Raw genomic sequence first — 12,743 nt, 5'->3', positions numbered from 1 at the left:
TCCTCACGCCATTTGCACACACTGTGTATAGACTTTATTTTTTTCTATTGTGTTATTGACTGTACGTTTGTGTAACTCTGTGTTGTTGTTTGTGTCGCACTGCTTTGCTTTATCTTGGCCAGGTCGCAGTTGTAAATGAGAACTTGTTCTCAATTAGCTAACCTGGTTAAATAAAGGGGAAATAAAAAATGTAATTAAAATGTATGTACATACCTCTACCTTAGTAGATTCATTAAGGAAAGGATAGGCCCCAATAACTTTTTATTCATATTTCAGTAAAAGTTCCCAAAATATAGCTCTGAAGGCTCTGCTGTATAACATTACTAGTACTTTGTGGGTGAGGCAACTCTCCCTCTGCTTGGAGAGGAATGCTTAGAGGAATGCAATGCATACAGTGTGTCAGCCTATTAGAAGTATACAGCCCTGAGCCCTGTGGCTTACACCCAATTTGCTTGACTGAAAATTCTATATAGATATTACATTAACGTGTCACAGTTTTCACCATGTGTGTATGTCTATGTGTGTGTGTGTGTGTGTGTGTGTGTCTACCAGTGTGCATACAGCCTGAATGTGTTTGTGTGCTTATATGTGACCTCTGTACAGGCTGTAAGGCTGCCAGCGAGAGGAGACAGCAGCACATTGGATGTGATCTGATGACTGACAGTTTGGTTACATGGTCTAATGACAGGTTTTAAAGCTAGGGCTACCCCTAATTGGGGTGATGTGTCCATCCCCATGTCCCCCCAAGCTGTGACTAGTGAGATTATGCATGATTAAGGTATTGGCGGTCCATTGGCTTTAAGATCTCCCAGCATTTAGTCTCAAAGGTAAAATTAGGCCTTACCCAATGATTGACAGAGAGGGATCATCCAGGTCATATCCTGTAGATATCTCTATATAGGACATTGTGAGAAGCTGTTAAAAACTCTAAATGTAGCTACCTCTCCTGCTGTGAGGTGGTTGGTGGTTGATTCCCAAGCATAGTGTTGAACGTTATAGATCGCCAATGAGGCCATGTGTTGAGTCTAAGAGCCAATGAAATATTTATGCAATCAGCGTGTTATATAAAACAGTTCAGGAACGATTCCTGTGGATATTTTTCAAATTCTTCTGCTCCAACATATTTGGGAGAAAAGGAGAAGCTGTTGTATAAAGCACATTTTATTTTGGGCTAACAATTTAGCGTACCACACAAAGTGCACTATTAGTGATTAACGAGCCGTGGTGTGATCATAACAACATACAGGAACTCAAGTCCTTTTGTTCACCTGACCTAGAATTCCTTACAATCAAATGCCGACCGCATTATCTACCAAGAGAATTCTCTTCGATTATAATCACAGTCGTGTATATCCCCCCCAAGCAGACACCTCGATGGCCCTGAAAGAACTTCATTCAACTCTATGTAAACTGGAAACCACATATCCCGAGGCTGCATTTATTGTAGCTGGGGATTTTAACAAGGATAGTCTGAAAACAAGGCTCCCTAAATTTATCAGCATATCGAATGCGCAACCCGGCCGGCAAAATCCTGGATCATTGTTACTCTAACGTCCGCAACGCATACAAAGCCCTCCCTCCCCCTCCTTTCGGCAAATCTGACCACAACTCCATTTTGCTGCTCCCAGCCTATAGACAGAAACTAAAACAGGAAATGCCCGTGCTCAGGTCTGTTCGGTCGGACACCAATCTGATTCCATGCTTCAAGATTGCTTCGATCATGTGGACTGGGATATGTTCCGGAAAGCGTCGAACAACAACATTGAAGTATACGCTGATTCGGTGAGCGAGTTTATTAGCAAGTGCATCGGTGATGTTTTACCCATTGCGAATATTAAAACCTTCCCCAACCAGAAAACGTGGATTGATGGCAGCATTTACGCAAAACTGAAAGCACGAACAACTGCTTTTAAATCAGGGAAAGGCGACCGGAAAACATGACCGAATAAAAACAGTGTAGCTATTCCATCCGCAAGGCAATCAAACAAACTAAGCGTCAGTATAGAGACAAAGTAGAGTGGCAAATCAACGGCTCAGACACGAGAGGTATGTGGCAGGGTCTACAGTCAATCACGGACTACAAAACGAAAACCTGCCCCGTCGCGGACCCCGATGTCTTGCTCCCAGACAAACTAAACAACTTCTTTGCTTGCTTTGAGGACAATATAGTGCCACCGACACGGCCCGCTACCAAAACCTGCGGGCTCTCCTTCACCGCAACCAACGTGAGTAAAACATTTAAACAAGTTAACCCTTGCAAGGCTGCCGGCCCAGACGGCATCCCTAGCCGTGTCCTCAGATCATGCACAGACCAACTGGCTGATGTGTTTACGGACATATTCAATCAATCCCTATCCCAGTCTGCTATTCCCACATGCTTCAAGAGGGCCTCCATTGTTCCTGTTACCAAGAAAGCTAAGGTAACTGAGCTAAACGAGTACCGCCCCGTAGCACTCACTTCCGTCATCATGAAGTACTTTGAGAGACTAGTCAAGGATCATATCACCTCCACCCTACCTGACATCATAGACATATCCCGAGGCTCCAGATCCTTCAGACACACTCCAATTTGCTTACCGCCCCAATAGGTCCACAGACGATGCAATCGCAGTCACACTGCACACTGCCCTAACCCATCTGGACAAGAGGAATACCTACAGTGGGGAGAAGAAGTATTTGATACACTGCCGATTTTGCAGGTTTTCCTACTTACAAAGCATGTAGAGGTCTGTAATTTTTTATCATAGGTACACTTCAACTGTGAGAGACGGGAATCTAAAACAAAAATCCAGAAAAATCACATTGTATGATTTTTAAGTAATTAATTTGCATTTTATTGCATGACATAAGTATTTGATACATCAGAAAAGCAGAACTTAATATTTGGTACAGAAACCTTTGTTTGCAATTACAGAAATCATATGTTTCCTGTAGTTCTTGACCAGGTTTGCACACACTGCAGCAGGGATTTTGGCCCACTCCTCCATACAGACCTTCTCCAGATCCTTCAGGTTTCGGGGTTGTCGCTGGGCAATACGGACTTTCAGCTCACTCCAAATATTTTCTATTAGGTTCAGGTCTGGAGACTGGCTAGGCCACTCCAGGACCTTGAGATGCTTCTTACGGAGCTACTCCTTAGTTGCCCTGGCTGTGTGTTTCTGGTCGTTGTCATGCTGGAAGACCCAGCCACGACCCATCTTCAATGCTCTTACTGAGGGAAGGAGGTTGTTGGCCACGATCTCGCGATACATGGCCCCATCCATCCTCTCCTCACTACGGTGCAGTCGTCCTGTCCCCTTTGCAGAAAAGCATCCCCAAAGAATTATATTTCCACCTCCATGCTTCACGGTTGGGATGGTATTCTTGGGGTTGTACTCATCCTTCTTCTTCCTCCAAAACACGGCGAGTGGACTTTAGACCAAAAAGCTCTATTTTTGTCTCATCAGACTACATGACCTTCTCCCATTCCTCCTCTGGATCATCCAGATGGTCGTTGGGAAACTTCAGACGGGCCTGGACATGCACTGGCTTGAGCAGAGGGACCTTGCGTGCACTGCAGGATTTTAATCCATGACGGCGTAGTGTGTTACTAATGGTTTTCTTTGAGACTGTGGTCCCAGCTCTCTTCAGGTCATTGACCAGGTCCTGCCGTGTAGTTCTGGGCTGATCCCTCACCTTCCTCATGATCATTGATGCCCCACGAGGTGAGATCTTGCATGGAGCCCCAGACCGAGGGTGATTGACCGTCATCTTGAACTTCTTCCATTTTCTAATAACTGCGCCAACAGTTGTTGCCTTCTGTATTGGACTTGTTAATGTGTGAAAGTTAAATATTTAAAAAAAATTGAGTTTGAATTTCGCGCCCTGCACCTGAGCTGGATGTTGTCATAAGTGTACCGGTGTCGGGCTGCAGCCATAACAGGTTAACCTGTTTGGGCTGCAAGCTGAATATTGAAAAAACTGGAAAATGTGTGCACATTTTCAAACGGCCTCCTAAGAAACTTTTTATTTTCCAATATGCATATATTTACTACTGTTGGAGATAGATAACAGTCTATAGTTTCTAAAAAGGTTTGAATTGTTTCTCTAAGTCGAACAGAAATATTTTTACAGCCATTTTCCCAGCCGAATTGAGATTTCCAAAATGCGATGTGTCTCTTTAAGACCTTCTCTATAAAAGGCCCTTTGACTTGGGACCATATAAACACGTCACACGCCTTCGTCAGGCTGTAATGCGGAAGTGAGAATTGAAAGGAGTCGAATATCTCGTCCATGGACTGAATAACACACCTTCTTGTGAGACCTGCGCAGTTAAAAAAAAATTCCGGGCGCGAAGCAGAATTTGGTCTCGGCTTCTGGAACAAGGTAGATAACGGTGAATATGATGTCTGACTACGATATTATTTGATACATGTCACAAAATCATCCTAAAGTATGTTTTTTCAATATACTTTAATTATATTATTGCAATTTATTCTGGACTTTAGATGTGATACGACGGAAGAATTTTTTGAAGAAACGCTGTGTAGCGCCGCAATGCTATTGTGCTTGCTAACCAAAGAGGGAAATAATTCGTTCTGGAACCCAACTAAAGACTCTACTGGACATTGGACCCCGTTACAACATTCTGATGGAATATCAACAAAGATAAGACCCAATTTGGGATGCTTTTTCATATATCTGTTGAGCTGTGCTGTGCTAACTGGGCTAACTGTGCTAGGCTAGCGCTTGACCAATGCTAGTGCTGACTTATGCTAGCTTATGTTGTTAGCTAATATAACGATATATTGTGTTTTCGCTGTAAAACACTTCAAAAATCGGAAATGTTGGCTTTATTCACACGATATCTGTCTTTCATTAGCTAATCACCATATGTTTTTCTGAAATGTTTTATGAGGTGTAATTAGTAGCCGACGTTGGTGTATGTATTTTCTCTGGCTACTCCCGTCTGGATTCAGACTCTAGCTATGTGTTAGCATTTTTGGGTAGCATCAATGTAAAACTGATTTATAGCTAAAATATGCACTTTTTATGAACAAAACATAGATTTATTGTGTAACATGTTATATGACTGTCATCTGAGGTAGTTTTTTCTGGGCTCTTTAGGTTGGTTTTAGTTTATTTCGGTTGGCTTGTGCATGCTACTTGAATCATAATTCATACTTCATAATCATATCCATACGTGTCTGTCCACTTTTGTATTTGGTGGTGAGCTAACATAAATATATGTGGTGTTTTCTCTGTAAAACATTTAAAAAATCGGACATGTTGGCTGGATTGACAAGATGTTTATCTTTCAAATGCTGTATTGGACTTGTTAATGTGTAAAAGTTAAATATTTTTAAAAAATTGATTTTGAATTTCGCGCCCTGCAGCTGTTGTCATTTTCGTCCGATTTCGGGCTTGCAGCCCAAACAGGTTAACAAGTCCAATACAGCATTTGAAAGATAAACATCTTGTTAATCCAGCCAACGTGTCCGATTTTTTAAATGTTTTACAGCAAAAACACCACGTATATTTATGTTAGTTCACCACCAAATACAACAGAGGACAGACATTTTTCACAGCACAGGTAGCATGCACAAAGCCAACCTAACTAACCAAGATCCAACCAAACAAACCTAGAAACAACTTCCTCAGATGACAGTCCTATAACATGTTACACAATAAATCTATATTTTGTTTGAAAAATGTGCATATTTGAGCTATAAATCAGTTTTACATTGATGCTACCATCATAGCTACAGTCAGAAATAGCATGGGAGTAGCCAGAGTAAATACAGACACCAACGTCAACTACCTAATTACTCATCATAAAACATTTCAGAAAAATATATGGTGTGTAACAAAATGAAAGACAAAGATCTTGTGAATACAGACAATATTTCCGATTTTCTAAGTGTTTTACAGCGAAAACACAATATATCGTTATATTAGCTTACTGCAATGGCTAACACACAACAGCATTAATTCCAAGTAAACGGTAGCGATAGCACAGCTCGACAGATATATGAAATAGCATCCCAAATTGGGTCCTTATCTTTGTTGATCTTCCATCAGAATGTTGTAAAGGGGTCCATTGTCCAGAACGGTCTTTGTTTGGATCCAGAACGAACTATTTCCCTCTTGAATTAGCAAGCACACTGGCCGTGCGGCGCTAACCTCTCCTTCTTGAAAAAATTCTTCCAACGCATCACGTCTAAAGTCCCGAATAAATTTCAATAATATAATTAAACTATATTGAAAAAACATACTTTAGGATGATATTGTGACATGTATCAAGTAATATCGAAGCCGGAGATTATATTCACCTATAACGACGGTTTTCCAGGAGGCAATACAAGGTCTAACTTCGCGCCTTCGAGAATTTTTTTAATGGCGGACCTCTCACTCCAAGTATTCAATCCCCGAACGAGATATTCAAGTCCTTTCTGCTCTCACTTCCGCATGACACCCAGGGGAAGGCGTATGACGTGTTTCTATGGTCCCAAGTGACATGCCCTTTTTATAGACAAGCTCTTGAAAAAAGACCTCGCATTTGGAAATCTCACTTCCGGATAGGAAATGGGCTGCAGAAAGAGTTCTGGTTCACTTAGAGAAATAATTCAAACGGTTTAAGAAACTAGAGAGCGTTTTCTATCCAATAGAAATGATAATATGCATATTGTACGAGCAAGAATTGAGTAGGAGGCCGTTTGAAATGGCCACCTCTTTCCAGGTTACTCAGTGCTGCCCCTTGCAGCCATAAGAAGTTTTAATACAGGTAATGAGTGGAGAACAGGAGGGCTTCTGTAAACTTCTTATGGCTGCAAGCCCGGTGTCGGTACACTTATGCCAACAGCCAGCTCAAGTGCAGGGCGCGAAATTCAAAATATATTTTTTTGAAATATTTAACTTTCACACATTAACAAGTCAATACAGCAAATGAAAGATAACCTGTTGAGGCTAGGGGGTGCTGTTGTCACTATTTATGGAAACCGTGTAATTTTTGAAACGGCTTCCTACAAAATTCTTGATCGTACAATATGCATATTATTATTATTATTGGATAGAAAACAGTCTATAGTTTCTATAGCCGTTGAAATTTTGTCTCTGAGTGGAACAGAACTCATTCTACAGCAATTTCCCTGACATGGAGTCAGATTTCACACATTTTTGCCCCTGTTCTGGAGTCAGTTTAAAGGTCACTGTTATTGCTATGAGTATACGGACACTGCTTACGTCTTCCCCTGGATGCCTTTACGTGATGACGATTTGAATGGTGTGGATTGCGCAATCACAGCCACTATAAATGAAAAACACGTGTAGGTAGGCACTCCTTTCCTGCTGCGTCGGACGCACGGTGGGCACCGACCCGTTCTTTTTCCAAGCATTAGTGGAGCCAGTAATATTTCTCAGGTCATGTTTCTACTCGTTATAGGAGTTAAAAACATCATAAGGTAGTTAATTTAAACCGTTTTATAGCAATTTATACCCGTTTAGTGCGATTTTGGGACATTTATTTCTGAGACACTGTGAATCTCTGGGCACGCTTCCAATTCATGCCGAACGCAATGGGCATTTCTACATGGCAAGAGGACAGCTTTCGACCAAAAGACGATTAGCCCCAAGAATGGATTCTTTGACCAAGATTCTGATGGAAGAACAGCTCAAAGTAGGAACAATTTATTATGATAAATCGTGTTTCTGTCGAAAAATGTTAATGGCTTAGGACGCCATCTTGTTTGACATAGCTTCGCTTGGCGCAAACTGTATTGAAAAGTAAGGATAATTTAAAAAATGTAATTCCGCGATTGTATTAAACCTGTTGGGGATGGGGGCGCTGTTTAGACTATTTATGCTAATGTGGCTAATTTTTTAAACGGCTTCCCACAAAATCCTTGATCGTACAATATGCATATTATTATTATTATTGGATAGAAAACAGTCTATAGTTTCTATAGGAGTTGAAATTTTGTCTCTAAGTGGAACAGAGCCCATTCTACAGCAATTTCCCTGACATGGAGTCAGATTTGAGAAACGTTGGCCACTTTTCTGAAGTCATTTAAAAGGGCACTGTCGTTGCTATGACTATACGGACACTTCTTACGTCTTCCCCTGGATGCCTTTACGTGATGACGATTCCAACGGGCTCGATTGCTCGTTCACAGGCCCTACAAATGAAAAAAACCTTTAGCTAGCAAGTCTTTTCTTGCTGCGTAACGCGCGTGGAAGACACCGACCCTCTCCTGTTCCAAGCGTTAGTTTAGCCTGTTATATTTCTCCGGTCATCTTTTCACTCGTTATAGGAGTTACAAACATCACAAAGTAGTTAATTTAAAGCGTTTTATAGCAATTTATATCCGTTTAGTGCGATTTTGGGACATTTATTTTTGCAACGATGTGAAAAGTTGGGCACGCTTTTCAGTTCATCCCGAACGTAGTTGACATTTCCACATGGCAAGAGGACAGCTTTCCACCAAAAGACGATTTCTCCCAAGAAAGGATCCTTTGCCCAAGATACTGATGGAAGAACAGCTCAAGGTAGGACATTTTTATTATGATAAATCGTGTTTCTGTCGAAACATTTTAGTGGCTTAGGACGCCATGTTTTTTGACGTAGCTTCGCTTGGCGCAAACTGTATTGAAAAGTAAGGATAAATTAAAAAATGTAATAACGCAATTGTATTAAGAATTAAATTGTCTATCAATCCCTGTCCACCCTATATTTTTTAGTCACGTTTATGAGTATTTATGTATAAGAGTAGATCACTGTCTAAGTGGCGCAAGGACGTTTTCTTTACCAGCTTGTCTACATTTCACATTGTCTAACCATGATTTTGGTGGCTAAATATAAACATTTTCGATCAAACTGTATATGCATGTTGTAATGTGATGTTACAGGAGTGTCATCGGAAGAATTCTGAGAAGGTTAGTGAAAAAATTAATATCTTTTGGCGATGTTGACTTTTATCGCTCACTTTGGCTAGAATCAATGCTGGGCTGCTAATTGCTATGTGCTAAGCTAATATAACGATTTATTGTGTTTTCGCTGTAAGACACTTAGAAAATCTGAAATATTGTCTGTATTCACAGGATCTGTGTCTTTCGATTCGTGTATGCTGTGTATTTTTACGAAATGTTTGATGATTAGTAGTTAGGTAAACACGTTGCTCATTGTAATTATTCTAGTCCATTTGTGATGGTGGGTGCAATTGTAAACTATGCCATATACCTGAAATATGCACTTTTTTCTAACAAAACCTATCCCATACCATAAATATGTTATCAGACTGTCATCTAATGAGTTTTTTTGTTGGTTAGGGGCTATAAATATCTTAGTTTAGCCGAATTGGTGATGGCTACTGGTGTTGGTGGACAAATAAAAGATGGTGGATTATGCTAATGTGTTTTTAGGTAATAGATGTACATCTTTACATATTGTGTCTTCCCTGTAAAACATTTTAAAAATCGGAAATGTTGACTGGATTCATAAGATCTGTGTCTTTCATTAGCTGTATTGGACTTTAATGTGTGAAAGTTAAATATTTTAAAAAAATATTTTTTTTGAATTTCGCGGCACTGGTTTTTCAGTGGGGGGGGGGGGGGTGTGCCGCTAGCGCCACGCTGATCCTAGACAGGTTAAGAATTAAATTGTCTATCAATCGCTGTCCACCCTGTATTTTTTTGTCAAGTTTATGAGTATTTATGTATAAGACTAGATCACTGTCTAATATGGTGCAGGACATTTTCTGACCAGCTGAGCTACTTTTGTCATTGTCTAACCATGATTTTGGTGGCTAAATATGCACATTTTCGAACAAACTGTATATGGATTGTGTAATATGATGTTACAGGAGTGTCATCGGAAGAATTCTGAGAAGGTTAGTGAAAAAATTTATATATTTTGGCGATGTTTACGTTATCGCTCTCTTTGGCTAGAATCAATGCTATGGTAACGTTTGCATATGTGGTATGCTAATATAACGATTTATTGTGTTTTCGCTGTAAGACACTTAGAAAATCTGAAATATTATCTGTATTCACAGGATCTGTGTCTTTCGATTAGTGTATGCTGTGTATTTTTACGAAATGTTTGATGATAAGTAATTAGGTAAACACGTTGCTCTATGTAATTATTCTAGTCCATTTGTGACGGTGGGTGCAATTGTAAACTATGACATCTACCTGAAATACGCACATTTTTCTAACAAAACCAATCCTATACCATAAATATGTTATCAGACTGTCATCTGATGAGTTTTTTTCTTGGTTAGTGGCTATCAATATCTTAGTTTAGCCGAATTGGTGATAGCTACTGGTGTTGGTGGACAAATAAAAAATGGTGGATTATGCTAATGTGTTTAGCTAATAGATTTACATCTTTACATATTGTGTCTTCCCTGTAAAACATTTTAAAAATCGGACATGTTGGCTGGATTCACAAGATCTGTGTCTTTCATTAGCTGTATTGGACTTTAATGTGTGAAAGTTAAATATTTAAAAAAACATTTTTTTTTTAATTTCGCGGCTCTGCCTTTTCAGTGGGGGTGGGGGGGGTGTGCCGCTAGCGGCACCCCAGTCCTAGACAGGATAAACATCTTGTGAATCCAGCCAACATGTCCGATTTTTTAAATGTTTTACAGCGAAAACACCATGTATTTTTATGTTAGCTCACCACCAAATACAAAAAAGGACAGACATTTTTCACAGCACAGGTAGCATGAACAAAACCAACCTAACTAACCAAGAACCAACCAAACTAACCAAGAAACAACTTCATCAGATGACAGTCTTATAACATGTTATACAATAAATCTATGTTTTGTTTGAAAAATGTGCATATTTGAGGTATAAATCAGTTTTACATTGCAGCTACCATCACAGCTACCGTCACAAATAGCACCGAAGCAGCCAGAGTAATTACAGACACCAACGTGAAATACCTAAATACTCATCATAAAACATTTCTGAAAAATACATGATGTACAGCAAATGAAAGACAAGCATCTTGTGAATCCAGCCAATATTTCCGATTTCTTAAGTGTTTTACAGCGAAAACACAATATAGCATTATATTAGCTTACCACAATAGCCAGAAACATAAGCCATTTACCAGCAGCAAAAGTTAGCGATCGTAACAAACCAGCAAAAGATCTATAATTTTTGACTAACCTTGATAAGCTTCATCAGATGACAGTCCTATAACATCAGGTTATACATACACTTATGTTTTGTTCGAAAATTTGCATATTCAGAGCTGAAATCAGTGGTTATACATTGTGCTAACGTAGCATCTTTTTCCCACAACGTCCGGGTATTTTTCTGACACTCACATATTCTGACCAAATAACTGTTCATAAACATTACAAAAAAATATATGTTGTACAGGAAATGATAGATACACTAGTTCTTAATGCAATCGTCGTGTTAGAATTCTAAAAATAACTTCATTACGACATGCAGTTTACGTTATGGCGAGAGTGTGCCCAAAATCTGGGCGCAAACTACTAGTTCACATGTTCGACAGATATATGAAATAGCATCATAAAATGGGTCCTACTTTTGATGATCTTCCATCAGAATCTTGTACAAGGGGTCCTTTGTCGGGAACAATCGTTGTTTGGTTTTAGAATGTCCTCTTCTCCAGTCAATTAGCACGGAAAGCTAGCAAAGTGGCGCGAAGCTCTCCTTCGTGAACAAACGCAGACAAAGCAACACGCCTAACGTCCCGAAAAAATTTAAATAATCTAATAAAACTATATTGAAAAAACATACTTTACGATGATATTGTCACATGTATCAAATAAAATCAAAGCCGGAGATATTAGTCGTCTATAACGACAGCTTTACAGAAGGCAATACCAGGTCCCTTCTCGCGGGTTCCAGAAAACAGGAAATTGGGGTCACGTCATGCCAAGAGCTTTTATTCGACCTCAGATCATGTTATACACTCCATTTCTTCTCTCAATGCCTGTTGACATCTAGTGGAAGGCGTATGAAGTGCATGTATACTAATAAATATCAAGCACATTTATATGGAGGCCCTAGAACAGAGCATCGATTTCAAATTTTTCAATTCCTGTCAGGAAGTTTGCTGCAAAATTAGTTCTGTTTTACTCACAGATATAATTCAAACGGTTTTAGAAACTAGAGAGTGTTTTCTATCCAGTAGTAATAATAATATGCATATTGTACGAGCAAGAATTGAGTACGAGGCCGTTTGAAATGGGCACCTTTTATCCAGGCTACTCAATACTGCCCCTGCAGCCCAAACAGGTTAAAGAAAAACTAACAGGTCTGTGAGAGCCGGAATTCTTACTGATTGGTAGGTGATCAAATACTTATGTCATACAATAAAATGCAAATTAATTACTTAAAAATCATACAATGTGATTTTCTGGATTTTTGTTTTAGATTCCGTCTCTCACAGTTGAAGTGTACCTATGATTTTAAAAAAAACTGGGTCTCGACCCCGCCCTGTGCAACTTGGTACTGGACTTTCTGACGGGACGCCCCCAGGTGGTGAGGGTAGGAAACAACATCTCCTCCCCGCTGATCCTCATCACTGGGGCCCCAAAAGGGTGCGTTCTCAGCCCTCTCCTGTACACCCTGTTCACCCATGACTGCGTGGCCATGCACGCCTCCAACTCAATCATCAAGTTTGCGGACGACACTACAGTGGTAGGCCTGGTTACCAACAATGACAACACTGCCTACAGGGAGGAGGTGAGGGCACTCGGAGTGTGGTGTCAGGAAAACAA

This window comes from Salvelinus fontinalis, chromosome 16 (assembly GCF_029448725.1).
Source record: "Salvelinus fontinalis isolate EN_2023a chromosome 16, ASM2944872v1, whole genome shotgun sequence".
Taxonomy (NCBI): domain Eukaryota; kingdom Metazoa; phylum Chordata; class Actinopteri; order Salmoniformes; family Salmonidae; genus Salvelinus; species Salvelinus fontinalis.
The sequence above is the reverse complement of the archived record's forward strand: the minus strand, read 5'-3'. Positions refer to the sequence as shown.